General features: G+C 41.0%; 1 protein-coding gene across 1 annotated transcript in view; it reads left to right on the top strand.

Moving 5' to 3' along the window:
* LOC124155994 (nuclear pore complex protein Nup88) overlaps nt 1-24,529 on the top strand; it is a 364,729-nt gene that overhangs the window by 27,028 nt on the left and 313,172 nt on the right. The gene's annotated exons all lie outside the window — the stretch shown is intronic.

Below are 24,529 nucleotides of genomic sequence, written 5' to 3'. Positions count from 1 at the left end.
AGAGCCACCTTCCTGGGCGTTGGGGGTGGGCCAAAGGCCGGTCTGCCCTTTGGTCCACCCGCTCTGCGTGGAATCGTCCTTTCCTCGTGGAATGTTCGCTTTTATCTGGAACCACCTCTGCACCATTACACGTCGTATTTATTAATAACGTGTGTGCTTGATCTAGAAAATGCCTCTCTCTGTAATGATGATGATTACTTAATTGAGAATGTTGAATCTTTTGCCCCTTATGTTAAAACTGGCGGTACAAAAAGGAAAAAATCGATAATAATCAATTATCACCATTGTTAGTATCAATTTTAAAAATTGGTATTGAAGAGAACCTCAACCAGAATGATGAATAGTATAAAAATTACCTTTCACAAAAAGGACATAAATTTAGCATAGTTTATCATGAATTTTAGTACATGCCCGGAATATTAATATAAATCGAAGTTGACTTGACATGCTCATAAAATCGTACATAGCCAGGGGTGTGATGAGAAAATGTTTCGAGGCTTTCCCCTCGTACAGTGGTGCTGAATTCTTCTGGATTGTCTTACAAGACTAATTAATAAGCCAATTAATAAGACTAATTAATTGCCTTACAGCCCTTTCTTTTTTCTGTTCAGCATCGATTACAATGTGGAAGGTTAACCTGTGTGATCGGATCCGATCGTGGAATCGAATTCAGTTTTCAAATAAATGTGTGATACAAACTTTTCATTGAGTAGTCAAGCGTTAGAGTTGGTGTTCTGAATGAGAACGATAGTGGTATTGTACCTATTTTGTTTGAATGATAACGCCATGTATATCCATCATCACTTAAACGAGTATGTAATGAACCATGTTATCTTTGAAATATTCCTTAACTATATACTGCGGTAAATTTCATTTGCGTATTTCGTCGATACCTGGGACAGTTTCACTTCGCAGTGTCTCGTCAATATCGTATGATAACAAGCTGCTGGGGAATAAATTGTATTGTAGCTTGGAGCTTTTTATTCACTGATTTCAGTAACAGCCTAATTCAGTGCTGACTGTGCGCATTGTTTGAAAGGGTCTTCATTAGATAGAGATATCGTCAGAGAAATCATGTTTCCTCACTGACACTCACTCGCGCACCTGGATCTGGAAAAGGCTGGGACTTATAAAAAAGAAACAAATTCCGTGGTAGCCCTGTCTTTCCTCTCACGAGGTTCGGCCCAACACCCTTCATTTTAATTTTACTCCACTGAAGCCCGAATGTCCTTTCTCCCGGTCCATTTTTTGGCACTCATTTCATTTTATCATCTACTGCCTTCAACCCTCATGCCGCAACCTCAGTATTACCCTCCACCAAATGCGAGGCTGGCCAGATCCTGCCCCTCTCTCTACTATAGTGCCGCCCGCGTAGTGACCAAAGCTCCGTTGTAGACCCACCACTTCCCCTTCCCTTCCTTTCCCCCTCGCCCCTAGCTCTTCCCCCATATCCCTGCCACTTTTTATTCTGTGGTGTCGCATAATCAGTGTTTTTCACTTCTCTGAGCCTCCCATATTTTATCTCCGGTCTCATATCCTTTCTCTCTCTTTGTCGACCACTAGCATCCAGATCCCCTGGCCCTCCACAATCTGTGGTGCGGTTGGACTAAGTTGCTGCTCATTTTGGCTACCCTCATGGGCCGTAACTTCATTGTTTCTTCTTTTCTCTCCTTGATGTTCGTCCGGTTGAGGTCATGATTGATCCGAACTCCAGATCAGGAAGTGAGCTGATTGAAATCCTTACCTATTGTGACCCTTATATTCACATTTTTGTTCCAGTTGGGAAGAGCTTAACAATTTAAGGTGGCCAAACTCAACTGAATATTACCCTGAACTACAAGTGCAGTAACAATTCCACGAATCAACACCAAAATCGCGCATCAATCTCGAAAAAGAGAAGTTTCCATTGTCCATATAACTGTCGATATATAATTTTCTCGTTCTTGCTACTAGTTACTTTTATGGGAGATTGGTGTTTTTCCAACTAATGACTGATGCCAGTCGAGTTCCGCCGCTTTTAGTTGTTATGATACGGTAGACACACTCCGTAGGTAAGTCTTCAAATTCTTACTACAGTAATGGTTTTTTTCTGTAGCTTTTCCATTCCTCGCAGCCATTTGGTAAGGATTTACCTAAAGATTTTATACTGACGTTTTTGCTATATTTTATTTTACGCGTCTCCACATAGCCAGGAAGTAAAATTTAGTTAACGATCGTTGACTCTTAAAATTAATGTTTTGGCCAGTATAAAGTATTATGTTTTATGAGATAATGCTTAATTTTATTCTTAAAATGTGGTCGTTTCGGGATTCGATGGGCCGTGCCTCGCGGGCTTTGTAATTAATTAATTGAGTTCTTGCGGTGTTGACTTGGTGGGTTTGCATATTTTCCTCATCCTAAGGACCTGTTTTCAAATCCCGGTAACTATGGATTGTGACAATTTCAATTTACCGCGTTAAAAGTGATGAAATTAATATGAATAGAGCCACTTTCCCGAGACAAATATCGCCATTTAATATATTTATTTTTAACTTTGTATACCTCCGGCGGAATAAAATTCTCAAAATGTAGAGCCATCGTAGCTAAGCTGCGAGTTCGTGACGCTTGGATTAGATAAATTAAGGATGATGACAAATTGAGAAAGCAAGTAATACTCTGAGACCAATGTGACAATGCATTTTAATATCTTTATACAATTTAATATCTTGCTATCCTCAGTGCCCTGGATCAATACAATCTTCGCTGCTAATTTACCATCTAAGGAAGACATATTGCCTCATGTTCTTATGATATCATTCTCTTCCTCGTTTTCTCTGATTGATTTGTTCGATTTGTGTCCGCTCTCGTCGTCAATGAGACTTGATGCATATGGTCATAAATGTCCATCGTTCTGTCTTCTTTGCGGGAATGTAAATGAATTTACGAGTAGGGACTCATACCACCACTCGTACCTGTCCTGCATACTCAGAGATCCACACTCATTTTTGGGAAAAAGGGTTGTTTTTCAGTATTATAGGAGCTGAGTTAAACTTTAAATGTGTTGTTGGCTACTTTGAAGAGTGTAAGTGCTCTGTGTTGGCCAGGGTTTTGTTGTTGCTGTCTTTATTTTAGGAGAATTCAAATATCTTCGTCCATGATGATTTCCCGTATTATGTTGCTTTACACCGAGCCATACGAGTGCCTTAGGCTCTTTTTGAAACCCTTCACGTCCTTCGATCGAATACTTCCTCCAAATCCCTCCCCCTTTCTCTTCCCAGAATTATTATTTTTTATGCCCAACCTCTCTCCCATTCCGCGAAGAGAATTACTCACCCCTCTCCTTCGAAAAATTTCCCTATTAAACCACACTCACCCCTGTTCCTGCATTTCCACCCCCTACCTAACTCGCCTCGCGGTGTCACACTTCCTCAACCCCCTCTCCCAAAAAGCCCCCGCCAAAATAAAAGTCCACCTTTATCCCCCCCTCTCTCTCTCTCTCTCTCTCTCAACCCCCGTCGTCGCACCCCTTAAAACAAGGGACCCGTTCGCTGCTTGCTTTCTTCCCATCTTCAAATGATGAGAATTTATTTCCTCGGATGCTTATTTCACCCCCTACGCGAACCCCGCTTCCTCCTGCTCGCCGCTTCGGGTAGGTACTACGTGTGGATGTATTTTTTTTCGGGTCACGATGTGGTGTGGGGGAGGGGTTTTTTAGGGGATAGGCGTTATATTTTTCGGGAGGCACCGTTGGCCTCCTCCATCCTCCTCCCGCCCCCTTGTGAAAAAAGAATGAATTTTTGAATGATACCCTGTTTTGTGCGTGTGCGTGTGGACGACTCTGGAATGAGTGAGAGAGCCAGAGAGAGAGTTTGTGTAGGTAGGGTTTGTATGTGTGTGTGTGTTGGTAGGGAAAACCTTTTGTTCGTTGAAAATGTCTCTGAGGGCGAAGAATTATTTACTTGGCATTATTACCGACCGAAATTTTGTGCGAGACTGTGTGTCGTCGCGGTGGCTTTGGCTGTTTCTGTGTGTGGGGTTTATCTGCAATCTCTACCGAGTCTTTCACCCCTCCCCCTTTGCTTGTTCGCCGTCGGGTGCTCCTTTGGAAATGGTGACGGACTCGGGGAGTTATTGGTGGTCATATTCAGCGTTCCAAAGAAGCAGTACAATCCCCTCTCCGTCGCTCAGCTCTTGAAGTAAAATATCTCCGCCTCTTGCGTCTTGCTTCCGTGGGCGTTATTGTTTCCACTAGGGTGACTTGGCGACATTCGGTCTTCTGCCTTAATCCATTGAAATATATCCGTGACTCTTTCGTGATATAGGTATTTCAGTATCATCTCTCTGGTGTCGTCCCTCTTAATGGTATAATTAGTATAGTGTGAGTAATATAATGTAGTAACAGGGTTAGCAAATGTGGAAGTTCGACTTATCTGTGAAATTGAACACTAGATATCGTAGATAATTTTTCTATGCTACATTTCGTATGAATTATATTCTTCCAGTGGCAGAAGGCGCTGAATAGCCAATCTTACGGTGGTGGACAAAGTAACTGACTCATAGAAACTGCTTGCTTACTTTACATTCAATCGCGATTGCTTGTTTTGCATTCATGTTAATTTTAAATTAATTTTTTTAGATAATTACATGTTACCACTTTCCCTTGTCAACGAACTTTTTTAAATTTCCCCTTCGTTCTTATCATTGCAAGGCATGTATGACGAATGTTCTGCTGTACTTGTGCGAAGTCACTCGTAAAAATGGCATTCTTAGTTGGTAGTTTGCCTGAAGCGGCTTCGAAGCCAGGTGCAAGTGTATAAGTGAGAGAAACTCTTCATAAAACATCCTTGAATTGGCTAATGACCTTACTGCTTTGAATTCCACTCATAATATGCGACTTTCCATCAGGCGTTTCTTCTGTATATCGTCTCGCTGCTCCGGATCCATCTTTGCCTCTACAGTTCCCTCGGGGCCTCTTCCCGACGCTCCCTGGCGTAATGGAGAGCACATCGGCGGGGATGTTCTGCATGGTGTCGTATTCGTGAGAATTCGTTAACGGGTCGTAGATGGTGACGAAGGGACAATAAATATGGTTGATGGATAAAGAATAGTATCAAAATTCATCAATAAATGTCACTTTTAATGGAGTCAAGGGAAATTCTTACGGTTTGTAAAGGGAAGTCAAGGTTTGAGAGGCAGTTTGGAGTTCGAATGGTAGGGCAAGTGGGTAACTCATGGTATCTACTGGTTGAGAAAAAAAGAATGGTAATCGGGAAAAAACTGAATAAGTGGGTAAAAAGTGGAAATACTATCATAAAAGAATATGAGATGTTATTTCGGATGCCGTCGAAGAAGTGCAGCTTCAGATAACGACTTGGCATATTAGTTGTATTATACATTGGGTCTCTGCGGTTCATTTCATAGGAAATATATTTTTAAATAAAATATTTGTGATTGATGATGTTGTTTTTAAAATTTTCATTTTTTCCTGCATTTCATATCATTACTTTGAAAACAATCTGAGCCAGGAATAAAAAGCTAATATTGAAGATTCATACTGAGTTAATTGCAATTCGAGTAATCCTCGCGCGTCAGAGCCTTGTAAAGTAAACGCTAAGAATTTACTCAAAATTCAATGTAGGTAAATAAAATTGGAATTGATTTTCGTTTCATTGGACATAGTAATTGGTGAGCTGGAAAGAACTTAGGGTTACATGACGTAATCATGAATGATATGTAACGATGTGTGCTCACGGGCGATAGTAACTATATTTGTTAAGTGACGTTCGTTTTCGTGTTAAATTAAATGCAATCCGAAGATACACTATGTAGCGATTCTTTAATATATATTTAATTTTTAACTGCGTAATGTTGGTTAAGTCGTAACCAACGGTTCTTCATCTAGCGATGACGGGTTATGTCGTCTCACTCATGTCTGTCGCGCTTTTCGACGAATGCCATATTTTAATTTATCAAAATATATTCACGGAAATAATCACGATGATGCTGCATATGGACGCTGTATAATTTATTTTAAGACCTGACCTTTTAATACATGACATGACGAATATTAAATAGCCTTATTCCCATGCAAGCTATAATTTCGACCTAGTCGGAAAAAGCCGCAAAATCGGATTGCCGCTGAAAAAAAGAGTTTTGATGAGGCATCCCTGATTGGTTGCATGAAGTAAATGCTGTAGTATATGACTCCACATTACCTATGCTTGAACGTTAACGGAGTGTTGGAAAATGATGGCACTGTCTCCTTAGGAATTAAGATTACATCATCTCCTCCGTGGTACTATACGCACATTTCTTCGGCCGTGGATTAAAATTCCCTGCGGATGCTGCGTAAATCATACGCCCTGTGCGTTGATGGTCTCAGCTTCGCAAAGCGAAGAGAAATGTATCCGTGTGATGTAGGAATATTGGGATTCTGTCGGCACCTTTTTGCGCCCGAGAGCGTTAATGCCCTTGTCGTCGGAGACAGTCGGCTTTCGGGTACGTAATCTCTAAATATCAAGTGCGCGTAAATTATATTTATTTATTTTTCGGTTTTTAAGCGAGGAGGAGTGAGGTTTCGTAATTTATTATTTTCTCTGGCCTTTTTTTTTATCCAACCCTTTCTCGTTCCGACCGTGTTCATTGGAGTTGCATCCCCGCGGGTGGTGGGGTGTTTTCTCTTCCGAGTTTTAGGGTGCGACTCCCGTGTCGCTTCGGAAGGACGCGACGGTGAATTTGTGGAGTGGGATATTGGTTGCAGTGGGAAACGGTGGTTCGGGTTCAATAAAAAATATAATTTGGACCGTACAATCAAACGATCGCAAGTGGGAAGGATAATGGGTTGACTCAGATCTGAAGACTTCATAAAGTGGTCTAAAGAATTTAAAGAAGTCTATAGCGAAAAATTCCCTCAGCAGATGTTTGTGGAGTAGAATTTTTTTCAGTATTTTTTTCACTTCATTTTTCTATGAAAGTAACTTCGTTTTGTCAGAAAAAATTGTGCACATTAGTACAGAAGTGTTGTTAAATGGTGTTTATTTGAAAATATTGGGGAAAAGGTTTCCACGCACTGTAAAAAGTGAAAAAATCGAAAGGTTTTCATCACTCTCGTGCAACCCTCGGGCGGGATTACTGTTCTTATGACTGTCGAAAATGTTCTAAACTCAGTTTAATGATTAATGCCTGGCCTGACTGGCGATGTGTGGAATATTTTACTTAATTGTTAGGGTTAAAATGAGCCAAATTATGTTGTTGCGTTTGAGGCATAGAGAAAGCGCCTAGGTAACCGTTGTGTGGCTCTGTTATTCTACCCTATACAATATAAAATCCGTGCTCGTTGCCTCCTATACATCTCTTCTCTTCCTTATCCTCCCGCTAATAAGTCAGGCCAATCACGCACTTGCGTGTGTTTACTTTCCTATGCAGAAACACGACCGTATTCTCATCGAGGAATCCTCACGCGCAGCTTTCGCATCGTGTCCTCAGAGTTTCACCCCCGCAAACCCTTTCATGAGTATATATTATCGTCGACTAAAGAAAAAGACGAATGACCGCTCTCAGCGGGTGGACCGTGCGAAAGTACACATATACACTCTCCCTTCCCCCCACCCCTACCATTACTACCCCTCTTCCTCACTCCATCCGTCCTTTTCCCCCCACCCACCTTTCTACTCATCGTATTTTGAATCATATTAATTTTTTTCGTTTTTTTTCACGACACGCCCTTATCCTTTGTTTTGTCCTGTTCCGCGTCCTCTGGTTCTTGGCGACTCATCGAGGCAAGTAGACTCGGAAGAATTTTGGCTTGATCTCGGCTCGGATTCTATCTTTTCAGGCTTTGTAATCCGCCATTACATCATTGTTTGCGTGGACTCGTTGCATGGATTGGTTTTCTTAAGAGCTAGAATGGAAAATTCCTGGTGTATGATGAATAGGTAACTTGAGTTCTAGAATAATGAAAAAGTTTCGTGTGTCATAGATGTGCGAAATATTATTATTCTGGTGACTGACAATGAGTTAATCCAGTGGCCTGAATGACTCTATGCTTGAGGTGGAGTAATTTTGGCTGCTAACAACAGTTTCTCAGAGATCCCGGATGAGGTATTTTTTCAGCAGACGTCATGTCAATTTCGGGATAGCACGAAGGCTTTTCTTTTGCCCTGTGTGTGTTCTTTGGGTGTCCCGTCGGAGTTGCCTCTCCCTCGGTGATGTGAGATACAAGGAAAAGAAAATTCTGCCTTGCGGCCATCGTAACCCCAGCCACCTCCTCGCATTGATAGAATTATTAGTGCTTTCTGTTGTCCACTAAGGTTGTGTCATCATTAGAGATCTTAGGAAATGCGAGAAAAGCGGAATGCTCGAGAAACCCATGGATGAAGTAATGGATGACTTGAACTGTCATTGAGTACCGTTATCTTAGACTGCTACAATGATTTTAGATTTCACGCATTCAATTTACTGTACCTCAACACACTTAATTGGTTATTACAGACGCCATTATTGGCCATCAAAGTGTGACATTAATTAAGATTTGGAATTTGTAAATAAAATTGCGAGGAAATATTGAAATATTAAATTTTTTTTGAATGTGATTAATCAAAGGTAACAAATGGTGACTCAGCCTCCCGTACCTAGGTAAGGAACTCTGGATTCATTGAGAAATAGTTTTTTTCAAATAATATTTCGTAAATTAATATCCACCCTCAGGAAAGTTCTGAACGGTGAGTCTGTGTGTAAAAATACTGCTGAGAGGCTATTTCTATTCAAGTGCCAACGTCGGTGATATTTTGGATTAAAAACTCTTGATTGTGTCGGATGAAAAATAAGTTCGATTTACGTTTATTACCTGACTCTAAGCTTTCATCAAAACCCTTTTTTGATCATTTCTTTTCCGGGAAATCGTTATCTCTTTATTAATAGAAATCTTTTAAAAATAGATATCTAATACGTATTCTAATTTGTGAGTGTAGTTTTGAATGAATGGAATGCATCCCCGAACAGAAGCCATGAGCATATATCTTCGCGGGCTCTTCCAACCCTTTCCATTCACCATCTTCCGTTACTTTTTTCAATCAGATAGCCGTTGGCATTGCTCGGGATCCTTTCCAAAGAAAATGAACCGAGAAGGGGACGTGAAGGGGTTACGGGTGGAGGTTGAAGGTAGTCTTCCGTCTCCTCCATTATTCACGATATCATTCCGGGCCATTAACGGGTCCGACTTGGTTTTTTTTCTCCTCCACCCACCGAATGGATAAAATACTGCTCCTTGCTTGCCACCGTTCCAAACGGATCTTTGCTTTGTAAAACCCCTTCCAGCTCTTCCAGTCTTCATTTTTTTCCGTCCGGCTTCGTCCCATCGCCGGGTTCAACCCCATCGCAGAGAAATGCGCCTCGGACCGGGCGCATCTTCCTTAACCTCCCCCACCGCTTTTTTCCGGGGACCTCATTGCATTATTTAAGATTGACTCGTGAAACCCTTTTGCTTTTTTGATGCGAACCGGGTCGTCGCAAACTGCGGAGCGTTTTCGGAAGCGGATTTCTTGAGGGTTCACTTGTTTGATTTTTTTTGTTGTAGTTGCCCCTCCATCGGTGTTTTATTCAGTTCTGATATTGCGTTCCATTCTATTTTTGTCGCGCTCTTGTATTAGCCGCTTCTTGAGAATAATTCGTGGACCAGTTCACGATGAAGTTGTCTGTGATGCAGCGAGATGTATGGTCATGAAATAATTTTTTTCGTAATAGGAAATAAATTCATATTTTTATGTACTAATTGTGGATACATGTTTTTAAGAATATATTTTTTCTTGTATTTAACATATGCATTAATATTTTGTGATTCGACAACTATTGAAATACCATTAATAAGTATATCTAAGGATGGCTAACTTATGTTAATGTTATGCACGTGACATTGCTAAAGTATCAGAAGCAATTAAATATTGTGACGGATTCAACAACCTTCTTAATGCTGTTAGCAAGTGTTGCAGGCATCTGATGGGTATACAGTGGTACCTCTTCCAAAGAGGAATCCTCATCAATGGTTTGGAGTGGCAGAGTAAATGTTATCATATATGTATTTACTAGCGCGCTACTGTGACAATTAGTGCGTAATTTGATTATCCTTTCATAGCTTCTTTCGAAAAGCATCCATTTACTCAATTGAAACTTCGTTTTTTGTATCCAAAGCTTGTTTTAATCACTTTCAGGGACTAATGCATTCGTCAATGTTATCCTCTTTAGGAGTGCTTTTTCTTATTCGGTTCACACCCCTCAAGCTGCCTATTAAAATCAAGAATTAGCCTTATTAGTCGAGTATCTCTTTGCTTCATCCTCCTCTTCTCGCGTAGCTCATGGCTTTTGAAATAACCCGTTAGCATGAGCATGATCTCGGGAGTATGAATAAGTCAAGAAGCTGCACCTTGGAAGTGCTGTCTTGAGGGTGTGATTATGCCGGCCCAGGAATGGATATAAGATGAGCGAGCCTGCATTGGCGGCGGAAAGGCGGAAGGCGTCACTTAATGCAGTTGCTCGTCCCTTGATTGAACATCAAAAGCCCGGATCTCATAAAAGTGGCCACGATTCTCATTGATGATGGTTGTATGACGAAACGAGCGTTATTTTATCCAGTAATGTATAGCGTACTTCTTTTGGCGATTAAAATTAAAATTTTGTGTTAATAATTTTAATCCCTTTCTCTATGTTCTACTGAGAGACTTTTGATTACTCAGCAATTCGTCGCTGTTTGGTAGTTCATACAACACTCTTGCTCGTGATTATAATTGAGAACCCACCAAGTAAATAATGCACTAAACTGAAATAAGCAGAGATTATTGTTAATTTCGATCCTTGTTCTTTGCTAATCACACCTTGCCAGTACAGAGGACAGCATCGAAAAAACTTTCTGGTCTTTGCTCTGTGAATGTTTTCACTTTCAAAATTGTAGTTTGTATTGATTTGTTTTCTTCGAAATGCAATGGTTATTTGATGGAACGTGTCTTTTGATTTCTCTCTCGTATTCCAGTCTCGGACACTTGCTTTGCCTCGTTTGGTATTCCGCCAGCGTCCTTGCTTCAGTAACATAATTCGGTGATCCTTCGTCTCTTTCCTTACAATCTTTGATGATCTTCCCTCTATCCTTCAGTCGCTTGCCTTTCGGTTTCTCCGTATCTTTTGAGCTGTATTGGGAGTTCTTCTTAACCAGATTAATCACCTGAGTATGGCATCGTCGGGTCTCGCCGAAGGGCTATTAAGAAACATGCTCATTTCTTGGTTATCAGACCGTTTATGGCGAAAGGCTTTAAGTGCTTGGGTGGGTGAAAACCATCGCGGAATCTCTTTTAGGAGCCGTCCATCCTGGCTGCTCTCTTAAAATCGTATATTGTCGGTGACTCGTCTCTTATGTACTCTGTCTAACTAGCCTCGCAATCACCCCTATGCCTTTTTCACCTATTTTTCCAGGTGCATGCTCCTTGGCCCCCACCGAGGCGCCGCGATCCAATTCCATTTGAAGCCTGCATAGCTCCGAATGTTATACCAAGATGTTCCCGGAACATTTCCTAAAATATCGCGTAAGGGACTATCGATGTCCTCTCAGGTCGAATGCGGCTGCATAGCTCTTGGTTGTGTATCTTTGCTGTAGTTTTATGGCATATCCGCTATTTAAATTAACTTAATCTGAATGGTGGCTTTAAAGAAATTAAACACTGCATAAAGGCAAGTTTTTTCTCTATTCATTAACTTATTTGTAAATTCCTCTGAAACGACATGAAAGCACTTTACTTAAATGAGGATTAAAATTTCTCTTGAAGTATTTACCAATAGGCTTGGATGGGCATTTATAGATGAGTATGCGGTATGGAGGGAGATTCAGTTGTTCGTTTTTTGAGACTTATTGGTACAAAGAATGTGATCCAAAGGCTTATATATTGGGACTGATAGGCTGGGGAATATAAACATTTTGGTATGCTGACAACCGTGAGTAGGGGCTATCAGGAAGGATATTATTGAACATGAAGAGGAAAGATGAGGTAGTATTTTTTGCGGAGAGAAGCACTCTTAATGCCGTGAAGTAACTTCATGATATGTATGTTATCACTAAAAAAAATGGGTGCGCATTCTGACTGAAGAGAGGATGCACCGATTCTTTTTATTAGTTTATTCTAGAAGGGATGCGTTGCCATGTTAACGATGCGAAAGAGTTTATAGATATATTATCCTGGACTCTCCCCATTTATGAAGATGTTTTCACCGATTCGCTCTTTTTCTCTCGTTGGTTGAAAATGATACCTCGAGGATGTCATAGCTTACTCTTACGGAGAATTACGGAGCTGATGACTGCAAGGGGGACGGGCCTTAAAGCCGAATCAGTTGTAAAAAGTTATGCTTTTTCGGTCAGCGTTAAAAAAGAATGTCTTCATCTTTATTGATCACCTAAAGAAAAAAAATCTGCTGCATTGTTGCATAGCTGTTACTTTGTTAGTGCAGAGCTTACCGTACGTCCATAGCGAGTAAGTAGAGCTACATTTATTTCGCATAGCTTCGCATATTCTTGTGGTGTTGCGTGTGGGATGTCCCTCTGCAATTGATGTGTCTTTCAGACCCATCCCCTCAAGCTGCCCTCTTAGAGCCATCAAACCCCTTACTCCTCCGCATTCGTAAGCTCTAAAATATGCCTCAAGGCTTTATTCCGTTTCCTTCCCTTTACCCTTCCCTCCTTTCAGGGTACGTAGGTATATGCCCTTTGGCCCATTCCGAATATCTCTCTCGCTCCGCCTCGACCCAACGCCTTCTAATGCGTTATGGACGCGCACCGCTCCCATGTGAGGTTCTGCGCCAAGGAGTTGGCCTTTAACCCCGTCCCCTTCTCTCTTCGTCTCCTAGCATCCCATACCCCTTCTAGCAGACCCCTCTGAACCCTCCGTGAAAACCCTTTTATCTCTCCATTTCCCTTAAGATTTCATTCTCCCTGTGGCCCCGGGGAGGTCTTTTCCCTGCCCATCACTTCAACCATTCGTCTTCAATAAATACTCTCGAATTCCGTCGTGGAGAAAGGTGTACATTGAAAGGCACGACTTCCCCATCACCCCAAAACCCTTAAAGAGTCCGTTTTCCTCGTACGCTGAAAAAATCTTTCAAAGTTTCTTCGAGTTTTCATCTCTCATTCGTCCCTTCCGTCAAGTCTTGCTTGTCGTCATCTCCGACAGAAATTGATTGGCTGTCTTGAGAAGGTTCTCGTGTCCCTTTCAACCACTCTCCACGTTCTAGCGCACTTTGTGCCTGGTGCGGCTCTTAATGATTTTTTAATTTTCTTGAGTTCTGCTTGTGGAATTATCAATCAACATTCAACTTAAAAAGTAAAAAAATACTCATGTATTAGGAAAAACACTTATACAGGTATCCTTTTATATCCAATATACGTAAGCAAATCAGGTTTGCCACTGCCAATCGGGAGCGATTTGACCGACGGCTGGGATATAAAAGCCAGAAATGATGCTGTCGTTAATACAGTGACCTGAAGAAGCCAACTGCAGCGTCGGCCAAACTGTTGTCCGGAAGAAATTTAGATCGGCATGGACTTGAGCCGGGATGATCTATATCTTCACTTATACGAGTTATACAGGCATGAAGATGACGCTAAGTTTCGGAACCTGTTATCCTTATAATGTAAAATTGAGTTGCTTTGTGCAGATTATTAAAATGTAATTTCTGATTAGACAGTATTTACCTCATTTTGGCTTTGGCCATATTTCAGAAATACGCTCATCAAAATTACCTTCCCCAGTGACAGTCGTCCTTTTTATTGCTATTCAAATGTTAATTAAAACCTTAGCCAAGCTGTATTAGTTAATTTGAAAACCATATCGATGTAGAACAATTCGCAGTTTCATTTCAAGTCAATGGTCGCGTGAGATGCGCATGTGCGAATCGCTATCCATTCATATAATATGTTTGCCTCATTAACGAAAAGTCTTGCGTTTACCCTTCCTCCTATCTTATCTCTCACACCACCTTACCCCATCCTCACATCATTATTTCAATTGCGTCATCCCTTTTATCCCTGATCTGGCCCACTCACCCCTTCCCTGGACCCTACGCGTCATTCCTCTCCCGCCCCTGGCACACGTCTTGTCCATCGCCGCCACCCCTTTCCGTCTTGCCCTCTCGCGCCCCTCGTGCGTCTTAGCTTGGCCCTCCCTAGCAGTCCTCTCTCTCCTCCCTGATGAACCACTCAACGACTTCCCGATTCTCTTTCATCTCCCATGCGGCCCGCCCTCACGTCTTACGTCTCCCTGCCTACAACCCCTCTTGATCCCGCGAAACGAAACGTCCCAACCCCGCGCCTCCCGTAACTCCTCCTTCAAAGATGGATGGATGTGTTAGTGTGCATATCTAAGTGAATGTATCGTGTTCTCCGCACAGGAGCGCGCACGTTATGTGCACGCTCCCAACGTTTCTGGCCCAATCTCGTATGCTCCATCCCTCCTACTCTTGGCCCCCTTAATTCCTAGCTAATTCTCAATGTGTCTGTTTGACGTTCTCCAGTCCTTCACTCCCACCCCCTCCTCACCCTTTACCCCAATGTCTTTCTCTCTATATATATCTCCCTTGGCGTTTCACTCTTTTTTCTCTAGCAATCTCCAACTCCCACCCCTCCTTACCAGTCTAACCCAGCAATACCCTCACAGCACCTACCCTCTTCCATAATCTCCCTTTTCTCTCTCTCGCTGAGACCTCTCCCATTTCCCCTATGTACCCCTTTTGCTCCTCTCTCTTCGCCACGCTGTGTGCCCTGAGGCCTTACCCCTGCTCCGGAAGCTTATTGGCTCCCTTAAGGGTCACTCCCGATGCTCCTTTGAATGTCTTGCCGCGGCGGCCGCTATCAAGGAGCATCGCGGAAATGGGTGGTGCCCTCTCTTGCTCCGTGGTCTCTCCCCTCCTCAACCTCCCCGTCAGCTCCTTCCCACAACCAGTGGCGTGGTGTAGGTTTCTTCCGCCCGGGGCAGATGGCAAATATACCACCCCTCTACCTCCCCTGAAACACCGATTTCCAATATTAATAATTGTCATCAATTTAGAATGACAATGTAGAGTCAGCCATACTCATAACGTGATCAGAAATAAGTCCTTCAAATATATCTTACCTTGTATATATCGGTTGTAATAGGATGGTATCGAAAAGAAGTGAAAATGATATCTATCTTAAATCTAAAAAGTATAATACCGATTAATGTAATTTTTGTACTGATAACCTTTAAAATTTAATCGATTGCATAACATATTTTATATTTATCACATTACAGTGTTAGATGTTTTATATAAAATGAAGTAAAATATTTAATTAATTAATAGACATGGGCTTATAATTAGCTGTTTCAATTTTTTCGAGAAAAGTTCTTATACTTTCATGAATGCAAAAATACTGTTCCTATACACGCCAAGTTTTAAAAAAATGTGTATAATTTCTACGTGCATTTAAAATTTTGATATGAATAAGGAATTTTCCGCCACAAGCTCTCTGTCGCTCGGGGCGGGTGCCTCCGTTGCCTCTGCACGCTTACTGCCCATGTTTTACATGTCTAAGTTACTGCCCATGCTTTCAGCACCTCCAGTGTATATCTCAAGCTGTTCGATGTAGGGGAAGGGGATATTCGTCTTTCGCTGGCCCTCATGTGCTCTCAAATGGCATTAGGTATTAAGTGCTGGGCTCAAAAGGATGTTTGTTCACGGTCAGAAAGCTTTTGCCTCTCTCCTTCCGCGATGCTGCTAACTTCGACTTCTGGTGTTCGCAGTGCAACTTTGTAATGATTAAAGGGGGATTTATTTTGTCATTAAACTCGGGAGAGGCTGGATATGGTACTGAGTTTGATCAAACTTCTTAGTGCTGCGCGTGAAGTACTGCTCGTTCATTATTTCGTACATTGGTTCTTGTTCGGTTACTTGTTTAGGTGGTGAAGGTTATTTTAAATACGTTATATGTTTTAAATGCTATATATCATGTGTATTTTTTATTTCTCGAATTTCACGTAAAATATTATTTGTTATAATTTTTGTGATGCTAAGTGTACAAGTTAGTCCACGATAGTACTTCTGCACGATCGTACATGCATTTCCTTAGGGTTCTTTCATGCGCTTGAAGGCTGAGGTGACAGTGATTGAAATGTGGTTATATTCATTACGTACGTATTCTGTTCCATTTATTGTGTAAAACAATTTTATATCCTTATAATATTTTATATTTGTTCAAATATGAAATTTATTATTTTGTAATTTTAGCTGACGTTGTTAGAGGACTTCTATTTTTCTCTTCGAGACACATTGCAGTCTTTGTTTGACTCTCATACGAGCCGAAGGTAGTTATTTTTATATGCCGTTAGAATTCAGTGTCGATCACACACCCGTTTGCTCGTTGACGTAATGCTTTGAATGTTCTGATAATTTCCGTATTAGGTTTAAAAATGATTAAATTGGAATTTAATTGTAAATGCGAATTTGGACCAATATTTAAGTCAGAAAATCGATCGATGAAAAAACCCTTGTCACCTTATGGAAAAAGTGAGCGTAAGCTTATTTTTGTTGATTGCATTATTTATAAATTTCTGACGGAGAGTAATAGCGTGAATTTCACTAATCTTAATTAAACTAAAATAATCTTAATAATAATAAACTAGCTAATATAATCTTCTTAATTAATTCAGTTCTTCCAAATTAATTTAGCCGAAGTTTTAGTTTTTGTTGCAGCTTTTCTCCACTTCTATGTCTCTACAGTTAATTGCAGGAAGCTAGAGTACCTCTGGGCCAGTTATAGAATTTGCATGAATGTTTCTACTGTGCCCATTTTTTCCTGTTCCCCTGTTATGCGACGAGTTCCTTGGGCAAGGCATTAGCTAGTTGCTCCCTTTCTCTCCAACGAATTGGTCAACATACCGAAATAGTCAAACTTGGGTATACGGAAAGGGACAAATTCCTGTTAAAATGAAGATGCGAGGCGAGGGGTGATTCCTGCCCCGAGTATAAGAGAATAGACTCAGTGGACGTGACGAAGAAATGAAGGCTGCTCCTGTTCTGCACATCCGTACACCCTTCCCACCGAAAACCCTTTCCTACTTTCCCTCATCACTGGCAACGTCTTCGCCGCACATCCCCGCACATCATCATGTACACCGCCCACTTCGCTATCTTTGTCTTCCTCTCGCTCCAGTTCCCTCTCCTCGCCAATGCTCCTTCTTGGGTCCCCTCTTCTTCTTCTAAACAACTCCCGCACCTCGCCACTTTCCCAACCCCCACCCTCTCTCGGCCAACTCATTTCCCTGTTCCACCGTATCATCCCGCCCGCTACCTTGTCGGTTTGAATGTGTATTTTGCTCCTCAACATCTCTCAAGACCATTCCTGTCCCCGTCTTCCAGTGGCATCACCTTCTTCGTCCTCCTCCTCCTTATTCTTGGTCGTGGCCACCTTCCTCCCAGCTCATTCTCCCCATTCTCGGTAGTTCCTTGGACCTATCTCCCTTAGAGACTGGGTCCTAAAAGGGACTCGCGTCTCCTCCCGGGCCACACACACTTCCAGTCCAACCTTTCCTGCGCTCAGCAGCACTTTCTCACCCTCTTGTCTTGTGTTTGTGTATGTATGACTGTGTGGAAACCAGTTTTCCTCTGATCTCGTAATCTGCCGTACAACTCAATCTCCATCCCTGTGGCGCTTTATCTTCCCCCTGCCCTGCCGGCCCGTGTTCAGTGCCGCATGCCCATTATGCAGACTCTCTAGTTTTTAAGTATTTTCTCCCTGCCCGGCGCACATCTCCAAGGAGATAGCCGTTCTCATGTCCGCCTCGGTTTTACTCCACGATAGGGTTCTACGCGATCCAATTTTGGGAATCTTGTATGATGTCAAACTTGAAAATTTCCTTTTGGACAGTTTTCCAGGCCTGTGTGTACCGAGATGGCTAAGTAGGTATTTGTATAGCGGGGTGGGAGACGGGCTGGAAGGTATCACAACCAGGTCTACACGCTCGGATAATTGTCATGGTTCAAGCTCCATTGTTGTTATGCCTGTTGTCATTGATGCTTCATTAGGTTGTATTTGATACTTCCGATGCAGATATCTTGATCTATTTCTAGTGTTCTCCGTAAAAAAGGGGCCAATACTGATACTCCTGAATTCTTTATTAGCACCAAGCAGTTAAGTCTTTCTGCCGTTCAAAAGTCAACGAAATGGTGAAGACCTTGTATTCTGGTTAGTAAAAGCGGGGAGAGGTACCAGTGGGGCCCGTTGCCAAGAATATGTGTTTGGTGGTTGGGTCAACAACAAGTTTTCATTGATATATTGAGACTGTGGGAAGATTTCGTTAATATATTGTCGATGCATTTATTAAATTTCTGAGGAAATAAACTTAGCATACTTCTGCTACCTTAAAATGGCTTCTTTTACAATCCGATTAACATGTATTGCCCTCATCGGCCTATTCGCTTTTACGATTATGTAACGTGATATTTTCGCTTCATCTACTGAGGTTGTTATTTTATTAAATTCATATTCTTGGCTTTAGCGTGAATATCCCTTGCACTCGGATTTCCTTTTTTATATTGCCTTAGTTACTAATGCACACACTTCGTGGAATGGATATCATCATAAATGCTCTCACGAATTATTACATCTACAATCGCTTTTTCAACAAAGTACAATTACGGATGCACAAAATTCGTACTACTCTTGTACCTACTTGGCATCCAAGGGCAAATCCAAGTTTTTTTTTGGGGAGGGGGGGCACAAGGGTCAGAAAGGCAAATGATCTTCTCATATGTGAGATTAAAAGCAACATACACCCCATGATCCTCTAAATCCGCCTATGTTGTCATATTGTGCAACTAGTGCGACTTAATACACGAAATGTATTTAAAGAAACGGGAAAAGTGCTTTGTAGAGGCAATTTACGCTAATATAAAAAACGAGCTACGTAGGTAATGGATTCATCATCTTCCATAATATTTCAGTAAATTTGTAATTCTAAGTTAATTCCATTTTATGAATTATTATTAACAATTCTTTCTACGGGAAATAATCAATCGTTAGAATCCTTAAGTTTCGATTGCAGTGTAAGCCTCAGATGGTAGCCATTATTTAAAGATAATAACTGCGTACTTCTTGCCTAAATGTTGAGCATTTTGTTGTTTTAACTAATTTACATTGCGCATAATTTATTCTGTTGGTTCTAATTCAGCTTGCCGGTTACATTAGTCCCTTGGCAATATCGGGGCCAAAATAATATCACATAGCTTGAGCATTTTTTGATGCCCATAAATCAATATCGTTCCTTACATTATGTATTCAAAGAAGGAAAAGTGTTTGCTGTGGTGATACTTGTGCGAAAAGTCTTTAAAATTATAACTGACGTAAATTTTAGCTTTCCAATCTGGGTGACGATGACAGCGAAGAACGATAAAACCGTATGGCAGTTGAATTTGGGAAATACTCCGCGAGAATTGCACTACGTCACTGAGAATATAATATTTAGCCTAGAACTCAGAAAATATATGATTGGCTATAAAATAGCAAGGTACTTCGCATTATTGACTTACGGCAGAACGTAGAAATTACGATAAATTTCGTCCATAATCGTATGTCGTGCGTCATATTTTTCAATACGGTTCAAAAAAGAATTTCTTTTTCGTTGCAGAGCTTTTATAAAAACATTCAAATGTGTTATTGTTTTATTAGAACACAGAATTTCATAAAAATATGAAAAACAACTCATTGTCTTAAAAGTGACAAATGTCTTTGGTGCAATCATCCCCCTCCATTGGGGGAAAGGGCTCATGATGTTGTTATTTGCAATTTTCAGTTGTGTTCTATGTTTACTTCTTTATCGGTGATGTTTTGTCTTCGTTGGTTGGGGGTTAACTATTTTGTTTATGTACTCAGCAATAATACTGAACAATACTTTCTTATGTGATGTTCTATAAATGAAGTGTCAATCGACCTGAGTTGAAATCTAATTATTCATTTACGCTTAAACTAGTGTCTTACAGCGGGAATATAAGTTCTGGTCAAGAAACTAAAACATTAACCCTTCCCATTGGCCGTAGTTTTAAATTCCCAGATTAACCATCTCGTGGCATTACCAGCGTGATTGAAGTGCTGGGTCTCTTCCGGAGGGTCTCAAGTTGAAATCCAGTCGAACATTGGGTATTTCTAGTGAATTATCTCGATGCTATTTTCTAACATTCAGAAAAAGACTGCTAATAATTAATGTAATAAAAGGACTGCTACAATCTATCCACTACCCATGGCCAAGAGAATATTTCTTTGTTATCCAGGAAATGCATTTTTATAGGCCTGACAGAAACGATAAAGTAAGTGGCGTACGCTACCGAGCAGATGAGTGCAAGAATTTGTTTTATGAGTACTTTATTTCTCTATGTCCACAGCTTTGAGGTGATGTCTATCCAGTCTTTTCAAGGTACTAAGGAATATTGTTGCAAATGCCATTACTCTTGAAAACGGACTGTAATTTTATATCGTAAAGAATTTTTTTGCTTCAGTTCTTCCTGGAATTGTTCATCAGCTACATATTAATTGACTCTGAAAATACCAAATCATATGTTTTGGATAAACATCTTACCCAGTGCACACTATTTCGTTCCAACAGTCAAAATAGTGTATTCCTCATTATTTTTTCCCTCGCGTGAAGTCACTGTCATTCGCCTAACAAAATTGTAGTTATGATTATGTTGAAGCACAGGAGTTCATGCATATCCTGACTTCATATGATTCTCAGATGATTACCTGTTTTTGCCTTTTTTATCTTTAAAAACACCCTCGGTCTGGAGTGGTTAATTCTTGGCATTCTTGCTGGAAAAATCCGCGATAGTTAAGCCGTTGTATCCAGCCTACGATTCATTTTCTGAAATTACTCCATACTCATCCGAATGCAATATAAATTGTATTAACGACTTTATTCTGTGCCAAAAATAAAAAATATACGCCGTGTTCTTTCTTTTTGGCTCGGAATTAACGTCGTTACTTTAGTATCAAAAAACCTATCTTACAAGTGCTTACGATGGTAAGGCATCGTTATTAAGGCGTTGAATTCGTTTCAAATAGTACTTTTTCTCGAGTTGGGAAATCTTCAGCCCGAGAAGAATTTTCGGGCAGTAAAACCCGAGGCGTCCGAGTGCCGCACGTATCGTTTCACCGTAATCACTTTGGCGGCGATCCAAGATCACTTCCTCCAATTCATCACATTAACCCAAATCCTCCTCAGTTCGCCCACGGCTGCGATTTTCCCATTTCCTGCGATTCCCCTTCCCCAACTGCCGCGATTAAAATCGCTTGGTGTGCAGGAGTTTCGCCGGAGACGACAGCGACGGGGATTGTTCGTCTGAAACCTCAAAAGCGTTGCTGCAGCGTCTTTCTCTCTATCTCTCTTGCACAAGGAGATCTGGGCGCTCCTTAGAGGAAACCACCCGCCCATCAGTCAACCGGAAATCCTGTAATTGACAATCATCCCCCCGGAGTGGAGTGCGGCCTTGGAGCCCTTCGTATAGTGGGGGAGTATCGAAAGAGTGATGAGGGAGACGGTGCGACAGGGTTTTGTGGTCGTATCGCTCGTCCCATATGGGTTTTCGCGGGACCGCGAGAATCTACTCGTCACCCCTTCTTGCGCCGCGGTTCGCCTGTCTGCGGCAAATCCATCCCCTTTAGCTTAATTGGGGCAATTATTCCTCGCCTAGATTGCATGATTTAGGGTTTAAAAAATTATTCGCACTTTTTCCTGTGCTGTAATCGCTAATTGCTTGCTCGAAACGGGTTTAAGTTGCTGTTTTCTCTATTAGCGGTGACCCGAATGCATTCTTCGATAAAGAGTGGATACTTTTCAGAGGAATTTCAATCAACATAGATCTCAATTCGTGGAAGTTTTTTAAATACATGTTGATTTTTGTACTTGCTCTCAAAAAAATCTTTGTTTAGGTTTCGAAGCAAGTAATTGAAAAATTCGTCTGGTATTGAATTTTGTTTATCTGTTGCTCTATCACGAGGAGGATGAAAAACGTCGAAATCCGTCGAGATTTAAAATCGGAAAATTGTATTATCACTCGTATTTCATCAAGATGGTTTGTGGGGCGTTTTATAGATGCAGATGTTGGAATCCCTATTTCACTCGATGTCGCAAAAGCGCAAGCCTCTCCTTTAAACCCAACCTCCTGCTTACGTAAGCCCAAACTCCCATGGCTCACTTAGTAGTGATTCCTCTCCAGGTTCTGTCTCCCTTCACTTGTTCTGTTAACACGCCTCTCTCAGGCGGAAGCCTTCCCTCATTCTCCGACCGATAATTCGCCACCACGTCTCAAACCGCTTCGCCACCTCCTCCCCAAGACCTCACCTTTCCCCCATCGCCTTTCATCTCATTCCGTTTTCTTACCCATTTCGACGTGGGTGCCGCAGAGGGGCTCGGCTCTTCCTCCCATCACATCTCCCCGGCACCCACCAACACCACCGCACCCTTTTGCTCCACGTCAAAGACCCATTTGTCCCTGCGGGCGTTAGGTTCGGTGGGAGTGAGGGCATGCCCTTATAAACCTCCTTGAATGCCCAAATGCTCTAATCTCCCTTCATTGCCCGGTGTCTGACAAGTGGGAAGCTCTTGCTGTCTCAGTCTAACGCGTCCTCCTTGTCTTACGTCGGCCTTCCTCTCTCTCTATCTCTCTCATCTCCCGGTCCGATTTTTCCTCTCAAATACGGTCTGCAGTGCGGAACCCTTTCGGCCGTTTGATCTGTTTCTGGGGCTTGCATCATTTGCGGTTCCCACTCTTTAAGGTCCGTCTTAAGTCCACTGAAATGGGTGGTATCAATGACCTCGTCAAAGTGCGGGCATCTCTTCTGAGTCGTGGGATCTTTTTATATTGACACTCCATGTCGTACTCCGATAACCATTCTTATAAATATTTAGTATTAATGAAGTTAAGAAAGCATGTAGATATACATATATGTAGTGGTTCAGTCGTATATTTTTGGTAAAATTATTATCATTTCCGTAGCGCTCATTTTCTTTGTTTTCATAGTATTCTAACATTTATGTAATGATGAGAAATTCGTGCTTTCCTGAAAACATTTTGCAGCGAGGTCATCCTCTTCATGGTGTATAAAATTATATTGATATTACTCTATTATTAGAGTTGTGAGCATGTTGTCTTTGTTAACTTCTTTGATTATTTTCGTGGTTGCATTGTTTATGGATCTGCTGTGAAATGGTGCATAGTAAAAAATTTGCAAACCGCACAAAGGCCGAATAAAAATAGTGAATATTTACTGGAAATTAAAGATGTTGGGAGTGAATGTATATTATTTAATATTTCGATTACATGGTGCGGTGCAAATTTATTTAAAAAATTATTAAAAAATAATAAAAAATATTTTTCCTGTATCTGTACGGTCACGTTATTTCAAATGGTTCTTCAAATATAATCTAATGTTGAACATTTTTTACTCTCTTTTTATCACTCCCGTTTGACTGTATTTCTTCAGGTATCCACAGTACATTACTCTCACGTTCTTTCACAAAATGATCCTTTTATAATACTGAAAATAAGTAGGGACTTATGAAAAAAATCAAATCTAAATTGTCTTATTTAACTAGTCGTTTATATTTTGTTGAGTGCAAAAATTTGTCAAAATCAGAATTTGATGCGTCTTGTATTTTTTCAAATATTGTATAAGTTATATTTAGGTTATTGTCTTAATGATTTTTTTTTCTCTTTTTTAGGTAAGCTCGGTGTGCAGTCTCCTTCGATTTCCTACGGTATACTAATAGAACTATTTTCTGAGTGAGTGATAATTTTTATTCTCGTATTTGATTGAAATAAGCGCATAATGAATGGTTGTCCAAAGAAGGTATTAAATTAGGAATAGGCATGTAATGGTATCAGAAAGTATTTATGTGACAGGGAAATGCTAGTTAAAATGAAAGGGGGGCAGAGGTTATAGATGGTGTACAGTGTACATTAGGATAAAGGGAATTCTTTAGACTGCTTTTTAGGAAGTAATTTTTAAACTGATATTCGAATAATGGGGAAGAAACACGAGGACAGAGTCGATTGATGGAATATTGGAAGCCTGGTCGAATTTTGTATAAATACTATACAATAGTTTATTTTAATTGAATGGGTCATTGCCATTGTTTTAAGGGGATTTATGTACCGTGGAAATGAAAGGTAGTTGCTTTTTTCCGCAATTATTTAATGCGTACGACGCGTTTCGCTCTTGGACATAACAATTGAAAGGATATTGATCATTATAAGGGTCCCAAGCCCCGTAAGTATCTTTCGTGATCGCCGCGTTAATCTTCCATCAAACATCCTCTTGAAACCGGCAGTAGTCTAATTAGTGCACGAGTGTAAGTATGCGTTATGGTTTCGCCCATAAACTGGAAACAGTAGTGTTAAACACTCCCATCAAATTGCGGAAAAAGTTAATTAAGTTATGACAGATAGCCGTTTGATGTGGTAAATGATGGCTGAAGCAATTATTTTCTTATCATTGAATATTATATCTCAAGTG

The sequence above is a fragment of the Ischnura elegans genome, chromosome 3 (assembly GCF_921293095.1).
Source record: "Ischnura elegans chromosome 3, ioIscEleg1.1, whole genome shotgun sequence".
Lineage (NCBI taxonomy): Eukaryota > Metazoa > Arthropoda > Insecta > Odonata > Coenagrionidae > Ischnura > Ischnura elegans.
Note: the sequence above shows the minus strand (reverse complement) of the source record. Positions and strands in the feature narration are given on the sequence as shown.